At 42.8% G+C, this 15306-nt stretch overlaps 1 protein-coding gene across 5 annotated transcripts in view; it reads left to right on the forward strand.

The window, feature by feature from the left end:
• The first annotated feature begins 7439 nt into the window (after window positions 1–7439).
• Window positions 7440–15306, forward strand: part of BANP (BTG3 associated nuclear protein) — a 225005-nt gene continuing 217138 nt past the window's right edge. The window contains exon 1 of one of the 5 annotated variants that reach the window (XM_075008502.1): window positions 7440–7518. The gene's annotated coding sequence lies outside the window, so the exon portion shown is untranslated. Of the gene's footprint in view, window positions 7519–11065; window positions 11099–15306 lie in introns of those variants that run through there. The other 4 variants (XM_075008504.1, XM_075008499.1, XM_075008501.1 and 1 more) reach the window with 4 other exon arrangements.

Here is a 15306-nt window from a genome sequence, read left to right on the forward strand (position 1 = left end):
TTCAGTCCTGTAATCAAAGGGGCTGCTCATGGGAACAAAGTTAAGCATGTGCATGTTTAAGGCCTATGAAACCTGAATGTTGGTTAGGATAAGACCACGTCTACATTCCACACTTTGGTCAATGCAAGTTGTGGTGGTGCACAACTGTCAAAGCTTATACATTGCTCTTGTGTGTGCATACTTGGTTGCTTGCTTTAGTATTGCTCACACGCACCAGGAGTGCTCATGTTGTTGTAAAGAGAGGTGCACCATAGTCAAGTATTCCAGTGTGACACAAGCCATCATCTGGTGCAATATCCTTTGGGAACTTTTCATAATATGTTGTAGAATAGAAATGACTTAGCCAGGCATTTCTGAACTTTCTCCATCCCATAATGCCACTCAAATTCCATAAATGTCATGCCCTTTAAAAAAAATTCTCGAAGCACTTGCAGCATATTTTTGGTGTCCCCCACCTCTGACATAAGTATGGAGCTTCCAGAGCACTGTAGTAATTGCATGAACACTGCAAATCCAGGAGGCTGGATTCTTTTGTCTTTCCAGACCCACAGAAATTATCACAACAATGGAGGACACAACAATTTCTTGGAGGACAGTTTGCTGAGGGACATTGAGTGACTGACAGATAGTTTGCTGCAATGTCCTATGCAAACTTTATGGAATTGAAATAAACATTACTAAGCTAAATTACACCTGACTGAACTAGGTTTAATACCTTTAAGATCCATTGCATTAAAAATGGAATTGTGTATGTGCCAGTGTGGAATTGTATGTTACTCCTCTAAGAGGAGAGGGATGTCAATGCAAGGCCTCAGGTTATTAGCCCCTTTGAATGTCACCCTCTGGAGAAGTGTGCCTATATAAGTTTAAACTGGATTCTCCAAGGACCAACAGACAAAGAGAAAGGACTGATGAATAAGTAGCCTGGTTTTACAAAGGCCGAAGGACTTCTTCCTGATTAAGGAAATGGATGGGATGTATGGTCCACAGAGGGCTCCAGTCCTGAGGGAAGGGCTGTAGAAGTTGATTTAGGGAGACCTGGGCCTAGTGAGGCCTGGGTCTGTAAGACTGTATCTATTCTGAGTTGAAGTGTACTTAAGCCCACAAGGAAGTCCCTAGGGTGGGGTGTTGAAAGATAGATCCTCTCAGAGTTCATGTTGGGGTGATATCTGATAAGGTAGTTAGCATGTTTGCAGATTCAGAGTAATATGCAGGTCAGATTAATATGTTTTTGGTCATGCTTTTACCCTAAGAATAACATAGGCTTGCACAGAAGGAGTTGTCTGGTAACTGTAACTGGACAATCATACTGTTAACTCTCTCTGTAGAGAAAGCAGCAGGCTTGCTTGGCCAGCTTGTCTCTGCAGGAAATAAACACAGTGATGTCAGGGAACCTGCTCAGGCTGGAGATGAACTGGTCAGAAGGGAGGCTGATATGTTTCTCCTTCCAATAGTGGTGATATTCAGGTGAGCCAGAAGTCTGAGAGTGAGTGTTCTTGGTAGACCAGTGAGCGGAAATACAGGTGTAGTTGCCCTGAACAGTGACACATAGGGTGTGTCTGCACTTGGCAATAAAGTCGAATTTGGTAAAGTCGACTTTTTAACACTAGATTTTATAAAGTCGAAGTTGAGTGACCACACCTGCTCACATAGTTGATTTAGTGTGTCCCCACAAGGTAGCTGAAGTCCAACTGTGGAAGCAGAGAATTGTGGGCACCTCCCCACAGTTCCTGCAGACCCGTTGCATTTTGGGATTTTGTGCTGGTGTCTTGTGGGATAAAAAGTCACCACAAGTGTTTCTGGGTTTCTGATGCCATCTTCCCAGAATGCATTTCCCTCACTTCCTGCTTCCTGCTGAAAACAAATGGCATTTTCACCTGGTTTTTATATTGACTACCAGCCACCATTACAAACACTAACATGGATCCCAATATGCTTCAACGTTTGGCGCAGTGTTTTGTGCTCAGTTCCCACACTGCATTGCAGTACCTTCTGAATGTACTGCCCATACAATATGAGCTCGTTGCTGCCATGGGCACAGATGGATGTGAAGATCTGGAGAGAAGAACTGTGGAGTTTGGGCAGCACTAGAAGCACTGTTCACCATGGAGCACAGGTTCTGGAACTGCAAAACCGGCTCAGACTGATGGGATTGCATTATTTTGCAGTCATGGAATGATCTGCAGTGGCTGCAAAACTTCCACATGCATAAGGCCATTTTCAAAGAACTTTGTGAACTGTTATCTCCTGCCCTGAAGCGCAACGATACCAGAATGAGACCTGCTTTTACAGTTGAGAAGCGTGTGGCAATTGCTCTGTAGAAATTAGCAATTCCAGACAGCTACTGGTCAGTGGGAAATCGACTTGGGGTTCCTTTACTTTCACACGTCAGTGCTATTGCTTTGTGTTATACCTCTTTGCCTGCATCCCCTGTGCAATCTGTCATAGCTGCCAAAGTTTCTACAACTGGTCCATAGCTGTGCTTGCACAGCGCTTTTGCTCACCTGCCTAGGAAACCCAATTCTCCCTGTCTGTTCCAGGCAGGAATATGTCTAGTCTGAAGCCAGCTGAGCAGTTTCATACAACATGGGTAGCTGCACACAAGGAGAGCTGCTAACTGTGCTCATGAAGGTAAGCAGTCAGGAAAAACAAAAAAGCAGTCAAGTAGCACTTTAAAGACTAACAAAATAATTTATTAGGTGTGCTTTCGTGGGATAGACCTACTTCTTCAGACCATAGCCATACCAGAAGAGACTCAATATTTAAGGCACAGAGAACCAAAACCAGTAATCAAGGTGGACAAATCAGAAAAAAATTATTAAGGTGAGCAAATCAGAGAGTAGAGGGGAGGAAGGGCTGGGGGGAGTCAAGAATTAGATTAAGCCAAGCATGCAAATGAGCCCCTATAGTGACCCAGAAAATTCCAATCTCGGTTCAAACCACATGTTAATGTGTCGAATTTGAATATGAAAGAGTTCAGCAGCCTCTCTTTGAAGGGTGTTGTGAAAATTTCTCTTCAGTAACACACAAACTCTTAAGTCATTAACAGAATGGCCCAGTCCATTAAAATGCTGACTAAAATGCCTGATCCACACACCTGTTAGTCGGCATTTTAATACTTGACTACTTTTTTGTTTTGATAGTATATAGACTAGCTCGGCTTTCTCTCTGTTACTATTTCAACAGTCATGAAAAGATGTTTCAAAAATATATGGGATGTGTTAAAGGTGGAGAGTGATGGCCTCCATTCCCTGTGAGCCCCTGGGCAGTTGACTTTTAAATAGTGATCAGGTAGGTTGGTGTCACAGGGAGTGGGGGATTGTGGGACAGCTACTGGAGGACTGACAGGGTCCACACAGGTCATGCAGTATCTACACTTGCACTCTGATGATTAGCATGCAGGAGCATGGCTAGAAATGACTGTGGGAATCTAAGATTTCAATGGCATGGACCTTTCAGAATAAACCAATGTGAAATAACAGACAAGGCTTACATGTCTCATTAGCAGCCACAAGATGATGTCATTACAGTGTTCCATTTCAGAAATTCATATTATGTTTTTTGTGACATTGATTGGACACCTTTCCTTTTAACATGCATTGTATGTCAGTTCTATACACTGCTACAGCACAATGTGCCTAAGGCAATGTGTGTGCTTCTTCCAGAGTGTACAGTTTATTATCTGGAAATTTAGTAAAGTTAACACAAACAAAAATCTCCAAATGTAGATCATATGCAGATGTCATCTGCGATCCTTACTGCAAATTACTTGATCACAGATTTTATGCACTGTAAAAGAAAATATCCCTAAAGAGATACTGTATCTAATGTTCTGCATGTGCTCCTATTCTCAGCTCGCTTCTTCTTTTTTCCTCCTGTTTTCTTTTGCAAATATGAACTGAGTTCAAATTGTGAATGCTTGTTACTTGTTTAAACAAATGACCTAGAAGAATATCACTGTCTCTTTGGCAACCTTTGTTCTCCTGGTGCTGGTACAGTTGCAAAACTGTGTGCATAGAAAGTTAAATTTTTACCTCTGATGGTATGCTAGGCCTTCTGATTTTTCTAAGAGCAAGAAAGGGAAAACTGATGAATGAGCTATCAAGTGGTGGCAAACATGGAGGTCCATGCAGGAGATGTGAGAGTAGCAAGTTCCTCAGGAATTCTTCTCAAATCAAAGCTAAAACAAGGGGGGAAATAAAAAAAGATGACTTCTGTGAGAAAATAATTTTAATAACATGTTAGATAAAAGTTAGCATATATATAATGCAAAAAGTCAGCCACAGTTGGCCTTTTGAGTTCAAATAAGAAATCAGGGATTCTTATCTGAGTGGGAATAATAAAGCACCTATGGGTGGGATGCATTTGTAGCTATATAAAGAATACCGTTATTATCCTGAAATTCTCACTCATTTTTCATTCATGTTGAAGTCTGTGGGAATTTGACCCAACTTCAAAACTGAGAGCCAGATCAGATCCCGAAGAGCTAAACACAGAAGAGGCAGGTGATTTCCCCCTGCTTGCATGAAGGAAGTGGGAGTCCTCCACTATCTACCACCACTCCTTCCCATACCCATTCCGGGATCCCTTTCTGGTTGCATGGCTAGAGAAGGACATGGAGATATGGTGAGGCTGAGGTTGCAAGAATGAGATGAAGATGGCCATATCATGGTCTCAATAAAAGCTTTTATAAGAAAAGGCAAATTGGCACTGATTATTGTAAAAATCTAAAATAAAGCTCCCCAGTTAACTGCAGTCAATATACTTTCATATTCTGTTGTACTACCACCTAGTGGTTACATGTTGTTTTCAACAATAAGAGGTCCTAGATATTTCTTACAGAAAAGTTTTGAGCATGAGCTTTCGTGAGCACAGATCACTTCATCAGATCAGTAAGTCTGTGCTCACGAAAGCTCATGCTCAAAACTTTTCTGTTAGTCTATAAGGTGCCACAGGACCCTTCGTTGCTGTTACAGATCCAGACTAACATGGCTACCCCTCCGCTACTAGATAGTTCTTGCAGACCCAATGTGAAAACAGAGCTACACAGTCAGCCAAATGGAATAAGCTATTGTAACTCATTTGGTAGCTTTGGAGTCAAATTCAACAATGACGTAAATGGTGGTATAAATGGGTAGTAAGATGTATATTGGGGTAAAGTACTGTCACTTGTATGGATCTGGGATTCAGTAGCTGTGCAAAACGAGGGGAACTGATGTTCCAAGGGAGGAGAAAAACAACGAAAAGGAATGTGTGTTAGATTGTTGCACAAATACATATACTTCAGAATCTGTCTGTGAGCTTCAAGGTTCATCCCATGCACAAATGTTTTGCATTAGATATCTTTATGTGCTATACAATTACTTTGAAGAAGATGTTCACTAAATTCAGATCATAACATCAGCCCTGCAATAGAGTCATAGAACTGGAAGGGACCTCAAGAGGTCATTGAGTCCAGTCCACTCACAGCAGGACCTAACCCTACATCACCCCTGAAAGTCATTATTATGAAATATATTTGCAGCCCCAGCAAGGATCAAACTCACAACTGCTGGTTTACTCCTAAGTACCTCTCTTCAAGGGCACAATTTTATCAGTTTGTTGCCTCTGCATACCACTAGGCCTATCATCCATATTACCTGTAAACTGAGCACTTGGGCAGATGCCAGAAGAGATTCAGGTGCCACCCGCTGATTATCAGAGTGCCCACAGCCAGCAGCATGTGTTCCTATAGTGATGCACATCTGCACGTCTTGGTGCAGATAACAAAATTTATTTATTTATTGTTAGAGGGAACACTACCTGTCATGCCAGGATCTGTGCCAATGACATCTGAGTAGTTGCAATGCTGCTTTTGGGGCAGCAAATGTTGCAACTTGGCTCAGCATGGCCCTAGCTGTCGGTGGGGAGGGATAGCTCAGTGGTTTGAGCATTAGTCTACTAAACCCAGGGTTTTGAGCTCAATACTTGAGGGGACCATCTAGGGCCACTAGATTTAAAAAAAAAAAAAGGGAGGGTACTTGATCTTGCTAAGAACACAGGGGACTGGACTCAAGGACCTCCCAAGGTCCCTTCCAGCTCAATGAGATGTGTATCTCCATATTATGATCATTATCCCTGCTCATGGAACCAGCACTTGAAGAGTCTCCAATTACTTGCTCCTTCCCTTTACCCCCAAAGATACATCCCACAATTTTTCTTGCCTGTTGCTGTCTCTAACGTGCAGAATGCACAACTATGTACAGGGCTGTCCTTTGGATTTATGGGACTCTACACAGTTCTATTAAACTAGTGCCCATACGCCCAATGGCAGTTTTGCATGTGTGTGTGATGATTTTTTAGAGATGCGATTTTAGTGATTGTCAGCAGCACACTAATAAAATATTTTTAAAACAAAATTTAAATTAAGGTCCTGTAGACTAACAGTCAATTCATAAACAGACAGTATGTACCTGGGGTTGGCAAATGCCTGTTTAATGGCTTCAGTACCACTTTGATGGCTCTTTCACAGGTTCAGTGTTCTCTAATTATTCTGGCAGGTTTTTTCACTTTTAATTTAACAAGATCCTCTCCAGAGGAAGCAAAGCCACAGAACAGGGATAGCAAGAGGCTGATGGGTGGACATTAAGACCCAGTGGTGCTCCAAATAGTTGGATGTTCTACACCACTGGGTATTCTGCATATGGGTAGGGATGGCTCTGACTGTACATGGGAGCAGGCCTGAAGAATTATACCTTCCTACGAAGATATTGCAGCTCAGTCACACCAAGATCCTTTGCTGAAGCTCCTTGACTTGACAAATTTGCAGGGATTTAAAAACATGACACAACACTGGGTTTTTGCAAAATCACTGTAATACCAGATCAAGAACAGAAATATGGGTACAGTCCCAGCTTCCAGCAACAGCTAGATAAAAAAGCTTCCACATGACTCAGTGTCACAAAAAAGATCACCCCACCCTTACACCACAACTCAGCGCCAGAGCACTCCACAAGGTGGTAACAGTGTGTGAAAACATCATAATGCTGCACGATGACATCATGTCATGACATCTGAACATGATGGCCCTGGTTACGGTGATGAGGTTTAATGGACCCTCTCAAAATTCATCCTTCTATGAGATGAGAGGGTGTAGTTATCTTACCAAAGGCAGCACCTTATTGGCATGACATGGAGCTGCGGGATCCAAGGCACCATGGACTACAACTCCCACTAGGGATGGTAACACGGGCTGGTACTACACTTCCCAGCCTACCCCGCGGGGGCGGGGGCCTCGAGGCCGCGCGCGTTGGCTTCTGGGAGTTGTAGTCACTAGTGGCCGTGCGGCGGTTAAGGGTGGTTGTGAGGGTACTTTTCTGAGCGGCTGCGCAAGCCTCTCGGGCAGGGCAGGGGGGAAAGGAGCGGGATCGGCGCGGCGGCGCAGCGCCTGCGCACTTCGGCCGCGGAGATCTCTCGCGAGGAAGGACGCCATTATCGCAGCCGCTCCACAAACACCACGAGAATTCGTCACCACACACGGTAACCGCGGCTCCCCGAGGTCGGCTGGCTGGGGCCGGCGTCTCTGGGGCCTGAGGGCCGCGGCTCAGCACGGCTGGCCCGCTCCTCACAGCGTCGGCCAAGCAACAGGGCCGCGAGCGAGAGGCTCAGGGAGGGGCCGAGCGGGGGGCGCTTTGCCCCCGCCCCTCCTGTCTGCGGGCTCTGGCGAGTCTCCCCCTCCCCCAATGGGGCTGCTGCCCTCGACACTGTGGTGGTCTCCGCGGGAGGGTGATCGTCCCCCCACACCTCCTGTGCGGGTCTGGCGAGGGGGTGTCTCTGCATTGACACCCCCACCCAGCGGCGCTAGGCCCCTCGCCGCACTCTGGGGGAGGGGCTGCTAACTGCCCCCCCCGTGCTGTCCCACCGTATCCCTATTATCGGGGTGGGGCTCAGCCCCCCTCCCCATGCCCGTTGGGTGCACGCGTAGTATGCGGGGGGGGGGCACTGTTACCTCCCCTGAGGTTGTGGTGTTCTTACCAAGTGGGCTGATGCGAGGCAGATGTAGTTCCACTACCCCAGTGTCGCATTGTGAGTGAGGGTTTTTTTTTTTTTTTTTTGGAAGGGACGCCTATTTTTCCAGGGCATTTTCTACTTTTAATGGATTGTAAATAAAAATCGAAGGGGTGTTTGCCTCCTTTTTGCACGCCATGTGTCACTTGTGGACTTCTGTAATGAAAAGGGGTTTGGGCTTATGCATACAGACACCTGATTGCAAAAGCGAAGTAGTTGAGCTTCTCTTTTTTTCATGCAGTTATGTGGAAGTGGTAAATGATTTCCCCTCCACCTCCGTCACTGTTCATTTAAGTTCATATTTTTTTCTGAACCAGTGTGCACTTAGCCATCAGATGTTTTCTTTCACTTGTTTTTAGAATATTAGTATTTTTAAGCTATTTTTTTCCTCCTTATATGGTGAAATGTACTAAACTTATAACCAAATATAGTAAATTTCTGTTGGGGAGGGGCTATATAATTTACATAGTCGTTTATTTTTAGTATTCCCAAGAGAAGAGTTTTGTTTGTTCTTTTTAAGAGAAGCACTTATTTAAATTTAAATTAGGCACATGAAAAACATCTTTTTGGGAAAAAAAATGCCTGCCATTTTTACTGATAATTCTTATTACTAAAAGGAAAGCTTAGAGCATTTTTTTATGTTACTTCACCAGTTAACTTTGTTTAATCTTCCTTTCTGCCTAGTTAATTTCAGTTTAATCATAGTTTCTTTTTTGAAGTTCTTTCACGCAACATACAGGGAGAGAGATCCTTGAAAGTGGCTGTAAAACCATCAAAATATTCAGGGAAAATAGTGGTACTTAAAAGTAGTTTCAAGTCTAAAACACTAGAACTTGATTGTTACTCTTCTTGGCCTTTTTAGGGCTAAGATGAAGTGTAGTTGTTCTTTGACTAAAATAATACATGTTAAATGAATGTTGTATAAAATCTAACAATTAAAATTTTTAATTTATCCTGAAACATTGGAATAGACTTCAGTAAGTACATCAGACTGTATGTCAACCTAAATCAGGTGGAAGAACTTGATAAATTGTTAGAACAATTAAAAGTTTGAATCCAGTTTTCATAGATGTGAGCATCCTCCCTGTTTCCAAAACTCTTGTGTGCTTTTTGGGAAGAGTTGATTTGTCCCAGTATCTAATTTATGGGAACTTAATGTTCTTAACATTTTTATGATCCTATGAAGTTTAATTCATCAAGAGGGTCCAAACAGCCTAAAAGGGCAAGGCTGTTGAAAACACTAGTTATGTAAATGCCTAATAGTATCACATTAACCCAACGGACATTAATTCTGCTGTCTGATACTATATCTGATCAGAATTCAACCAGTGCATGTTCTGCTAAATAATTTGTTTGAAGTAGTCCAGTGCTTATGTTTCCTTGACAAAAATAGGACTTTTCTATGGTGCATAAGATTTTTTTTTAATGTTTTCCATAGATTAGCTAAGGAAAGGCCTTAAATGTTAGAAATGTGGCTCTTCATAGCCTAAAAGGCTATTCAAGGTTGTCCTGATTAAGATCAGGATTCTACAGTGAGTGCTGTGCAGCTTTGATCCACATTAACCAAATTTGCCATGATTTACATAGGGATATTTTAGGTTCTTTCTACACGTTATTTCATGTTCAGATGGAGGAAGAATGAGATGGAATCACAGAACAAGTGCATTCTCATCTTTTTATTAGTAATTTCAAGCTTTAATATTTTTCCTGAGGTATTCCTTAAGTTAGAATTTCTGTGGTTCATGTAAGAAATGTGTACTGTATACTGTATAAGGATACTTCCCATAATAGTCATTTGTTTTTAACATTCACTGGAGATGGGAACTTGTCTGCATACAGAAGCACATACAAAAAGAATTCTATTGCAAAGGTCTGCAGAATATTTTTTTTGTGTGTGCAGTGAATCTACCAGGCCAGCCAATGCAGTAATTGTCACTGGTAGGTTTCTGTATATTCCTGCTACGTGTGTTTTATTTAAAGCATTTGCACTATACACATTAAACTCATTTCCAATAAAGTCTTTTCCTCTGGGACATGAATTTCTTTTTGCCTGGATGTTGGTACTTAAGTTATAATTTTTAATTTAATTACTTTACATAATAAAGATTCCATATTTTCATTTTTTTAATTTGTGTGAAAAAGGAAATTTATTTGAAATCAACTGCAGGCCTGTTTCACCCGAATTGAAGATTTCGTTAGTTATCTCTGAAAACGTACTATGTTGTTATACTGCAGAATATATATTAAAGCACTAATCAAAAATGTCCTTATTTTGAGTACATTTGTATTTGGACCTCTGAGTAAGAATGTGTTGGAAAAAATTGTCCCACTGGACACAATCTTCTGTGTAATGCCTTTCTGCATAACAGTCATCTAAGGATCACTTGGAAATTTGAACTTAATTTCCTCTTCTTCTCTTACTGTAAATTAGATCTTAATTATTTTAAAATTAAAAATTAAATACTTTTCTGTCCAGAGGGTGGATTTGTAGAAATAGTAATATCTGGGTCTGGATCTGTTACATAAACTCTCTGTTTGCACTTCTAAAGGATCAGTGAGTAATTTTTGAATATACAGAAACTTTCATAGGTTTAAAAGCTGGAGCTGTTTTTGAAATGACTTACGAAGTCTAGGAACATGAAGTGAAAGTTAGAATGTGGGGAAGAACATCTGCAGTCAGTGTATTTTTTTGTGGTTATTGATTGATCTTCAATTTAATTATTTTGAATTGAATACATATACTCAACAAGAATTTGAACTATATTAGTATTCTCACTCTATCTTAAAGCTCACAATGAAAGTTATCTCAATTTCCTTCTGCTTGATACCTAGATACACAGTGAAACTACTTCTTTTTGTAGAAGTCTAACGTTAGTTTGCAGGAAGTAAACATCTTAAAACAGTTATTTTTGAGAATAAGGAATGGCCTCAATTGTAGATAGTCTGTCGTGTCTGATGATGACGTCTTGCGTTCACACAGGCTCATCGGTTGTGGCCATGCATGTGGCTGAGGAGTCCAAGCTTTGAACGGCATGGGCGTTCACAGTAGGGGGTAAGGGCATTGTCCTGGCTCTGTTGGTGCGGGTGCTGCTGTTGCTTGCTTCCTCTCATGAGGATCAATGAGGCGTATGTGTCATTGCCCTTCAAAGTTGTCATACGTGTGTCGTACGAGAGCATGCCAGCCTGTTTGGTCTTTTGCGTGCTGCTCTAGCTGATCTGGTTTTAAACCAGCATGAGCAGTGTTGTCTTCACGCAGTCTTTATATCTCTTGTGAGGCCTATCTTGATTCCTTTTGCCCTGGGAGAGTTCACCATAGAGGGGTTGCTTAGGGATCTTGACTACTCCATTCATATGACGTGCCCTGTCCAGCGAAGCAGGGCTTTCAGAATCATGGCTTTGATGCTCATGGTTCCTGCTCTGTCCAGGACTTCCAGGTTCATAACTCTGTCCTGCCATCGAATGTACAGTATTGAGCTCAGGCTGCATTTCTGGAAGTGCTCCCCTAGTTTTATATGTTTTCTGTACAGGGTCCAGGTTTCACAGCCATACAGGAGACTGGTCAGGACTACAGCCTTGTACACTTTCAGTTAAATGGACTGTCGGATATTGTGCTGATGCAACACTTGCGCTCTCAGACGTCCTAGTGCCCACCTGGCAGATTCTGTCTTTGATTTCTTTGTCAAGGGAGCCATCATCGGCTGTCACGCTGCCAAGGTGCTTCAAACTCCTCTATTGTTTTTAACTCTGTTCCTTCAATGAAGACTGAAGCGGGGAGAACAGCATATCCTGGAGCAGGTTGAAACAGTACCTCGGTCTGTCCTAGGTTGATGGTCAAACCAAAGAGGTGAGTGGCATCAGCAAACTTGTTGACAATGAGCTGGAGATCAGATTCCGTGTGTGTCATAAGTGCACAGTCATCAGCCAAAAGGGCTTCAAGGATGAGCCTCTCAAGTGTCTTGCTTTTAGCATTCAGACAATGAAAGTGGAAAAGTGACCCATCATCTGTATTTTTTATAGACTCCATGGTCCAGGTCCCTAACTGTGTGGTTGAGGATGCACATGAAAAAGAGATTGAATAACACTGGGGCTAGCATGCACCATTGTTTCGCACCATTGTTTCACACCATTGGATATCTCAAATGGAGCTGAGGACTTGCCATTTGAAAGAACAAAGCCAGTCATGTCATCGTGGAACAGGTGTATGAGGTTAATGAATCTTCTCGGGCAGCCAAGTTTTGACAGGATGAGCCACAGAGCTTCTCTGTTGATGGTGTCAAATGCCATGGTCAGGTCTATAAAGACAGTGTACAGATCCAAGTTCTGCTCTGTGCACTTTTCCTGGACCTGACAAACAGCAAAAATCATGTCAGTGGTGCTGCGGCCTGGGTGAAAACCACACTGTGCCTCTAGTAGGTTCTCTTCTGAGATGCTGGTGATCAGACGGTTGAGGATGACTCGAGCCAAGATCTTTCCAGCAGTACAGAGAAGGGAGATGCCTTGGTAATTTCCACAGTCAGCTTTGTTGCCCTTGTTGTTGAAGAGCGAGATAATTGTGGCATGCTTAAAGTCTTTTTGGTCATGTCTGCATCTTCCCAGATGCTGATCAAGATGTTGTGAAATACTTCAAGTGACACTGGTCCTGCCGCTTTGAAAATTTCAGCAGGGATACTGTCCATCCCAGGGGCTTTGTGAGAGGTGGTCTGGCTGATTGCCTTTTTGACCTCATCCATTGTAGGGGGCAGGTCAAGACTGTCTGTTGTGGGTTTCTGAGGGGTCTGGTCTAAGGCCACAGGGTCAACAATGGAGGGTCTATTGGGAAGGTTGCTGAAGTGCTCTCTACACCTATTGATGCTGTTCTTCCTCAGAAGGGTCATGCCATCTGCAGACAGGAGAGGTGTAGTGCTTGGCTTTGAAGGTCCATATATAGCTTTGTTAGCACTGAAGAACATCTTGGAGTTCTTGGTGTCAGCGTAGTATTGGACTTCATCAGGTTTACTCTCCCACCACTCATCTTGCATTTTGCGAAGTGCTGTTTGTGCCTGGCTGTGAAGGTGTTTGAAATGATCACATTTGGAGATTGAGGACTGATCGTTTTGTCATAGCAGAAATGCGTTCTGTTTTTCCTCTAAGATCTTCGTGATGGCTTTGTCATTTTCATCAAGCCAGTCTTGGTGAACTCTCTTTTTCAGTCCTAGTGTTGATGTGGCTGACTCTGTCACCAGGGTTTTGAACTGGTCCCATTTTTGTTTTGGGTCTCCAGTCAGAAGTCCATGGGACATCAGCAGTTTGTCAAGGCAGGCTGCAAATTCCTCACAATGACCAGTATGTTGGAGCTTCCCGATGTTGAAGGAGGGTCTGACAACCTTGAGTTTCTTGTGGTGCAGCGGTGTGATGTGCAGCATAAGGACTGATTTGACAAGTCTATGATCAGTCCAGCACTCAGCTCCCCACATGGCCCCAGTGATGTTAACATCTTGAATGTCCCGCCTGTGACTGATGACCTAGTCAATCAGATGTTGCTGTTTTGATCTCGGGTGCATCCATGTGGTCTTGTATTTATCGACTTACCTGAAGAGTGTGTTGGTAATCGTCGGGTTGTTTTCTGCACACAAGCTTGGCAGAAGGCGGCCATTGTCATTCATGTTACGAACACCATGATGCCCCAGCACCCCTTTCCAGGTCTTACGGTCCTTGCCAACCCTGGCATTGAAGTCACCCAACAGGAGAAGCTTGTTACTAGGAGGAGTTGCTTTCACAAGACGGTCAAGGTCCTCATAGAAACTTTCTTTTGCTTTGTCGCTGCTAGTCAGTGTGGGGGCATAAGTGCTGATAACTGTAATGTGGCACGAGGTGTTGAGGGGGAAGAGGAGCTTCATCAGACGCTTACTGCTGCAAGTTGGTAGGTCAGGAAGCTGGTGCAGAAGTGAAGTCGTGATGGCAAGTTCTACTCTGTGGATTCTGTCTTTATTTTCTGGCCTGCCTTTCCTGTGCTGGATCTTGCTGTTGATCTCATCCGTCCAATCTGCTGGGGCTGACTTTGCATGCTGGGATAGGCAATTCCTTGTCTCACCGCAGGTTTCAGACCTGTCGGCTACCCTCACCTGGTTTAGCCCGCCTGTAGAAGTGGTTTGTCAGGGTGTGGCTGCTGCATGTTACAGCTTCTTGGAGCCACAGGTGAGAGCTGGGTGCCAGGTGGGGACCAAAGGTGCACAAACTACCCCCGAAGAGACACGACAAGTTCCCACACCAGAGGTGCTGCCCTTCCCTGGACACCCCATACACCCAATGGCCTCAATAAATGGAAGTTAACTGACTTGTTTTACAGTATGTATACAGGTTCGCTACAAAATTTTTGAAATTAGCCAGACTGAAAGATTAGAAAAAAAAAATAAATATTTTAATACAAAGTGCTATGTCAGAAGACTATTTTAATACTGCAGTTTAATAATATGTGCTTAAAAGAAAATATAAAGTCACATTCTTTCTGGTTGTGAAACATACTGATTGAGATGAATCTTACAAGAATAAGACATATTACACAAATATTTTGCTCACCAGTTGGCCAGATGTAAGTCTCCAAATCTGAAGTCTACAGATTTGTAAGAAAAATTCATTTTTATTAAAGGCTACTTTTATGAATCAAATAAAGCAACTTGAAGTGGTGTTAGTACTAGTATAAGTAATAGCATCTGTCCTCATAGTTAGTGTCTGCTCTTTGCCTGACATGAACAACATTTCACCAGGCAGAAACCTCCATGACAGCATCACAGTGCAGCTTTACAATTCAGAAAGGAAAACTTAGCATATAAACTGAAAGTTTGCAGTACTCTGGCAGTTAAAAGCCTGAATTAAATATTGCATCTTATAAAGTTCCTGAAGGAAGCCAGATTCATTTACGGCTCTTATTTCTGGGTGGTGGCTAAGGTCTTTCATCAAAAACAATGCCTAATGCTCCCTTTACCATTATCCTTATAAAACAGCTGGATAAGTCTAGTGGGTCAGAGGGATGCTGACCTTTGAAGTAGCTATGCCATAGTCTCTGTACATAGAGCTTTGAGAGTGTTGCTTCTAATTTTATCTGTAAGTTAACTGAAAGCTGCTGCTGAATTCACCTTGCTGAAGCTGTTTCCTATGCTAGCTAAAAATCTACAAATGGTCTTTGTATTTAGCTCAGGAAGGTATTGGTATAATGCTCCATCCAAGAAGAAACAAGGGTATGTATATAACCTTCGTGGTGTCCATATCTGCAAGGTAAAAAGC

Source organism: Carettochelys insculpta, chromosome 14 (genome assembly GCF_033958435.1).
Source record: "Carettochelys insculpta isolate YL-2023 chromosome 14, ASM3395843v1, whole genome shotgun sequence".
Lineage (NCBI taxonomy): Eukaryota > Metazoa > Chordata > Testudines > Carettochelyidae > Carettochelys > Carettochelys insculpta.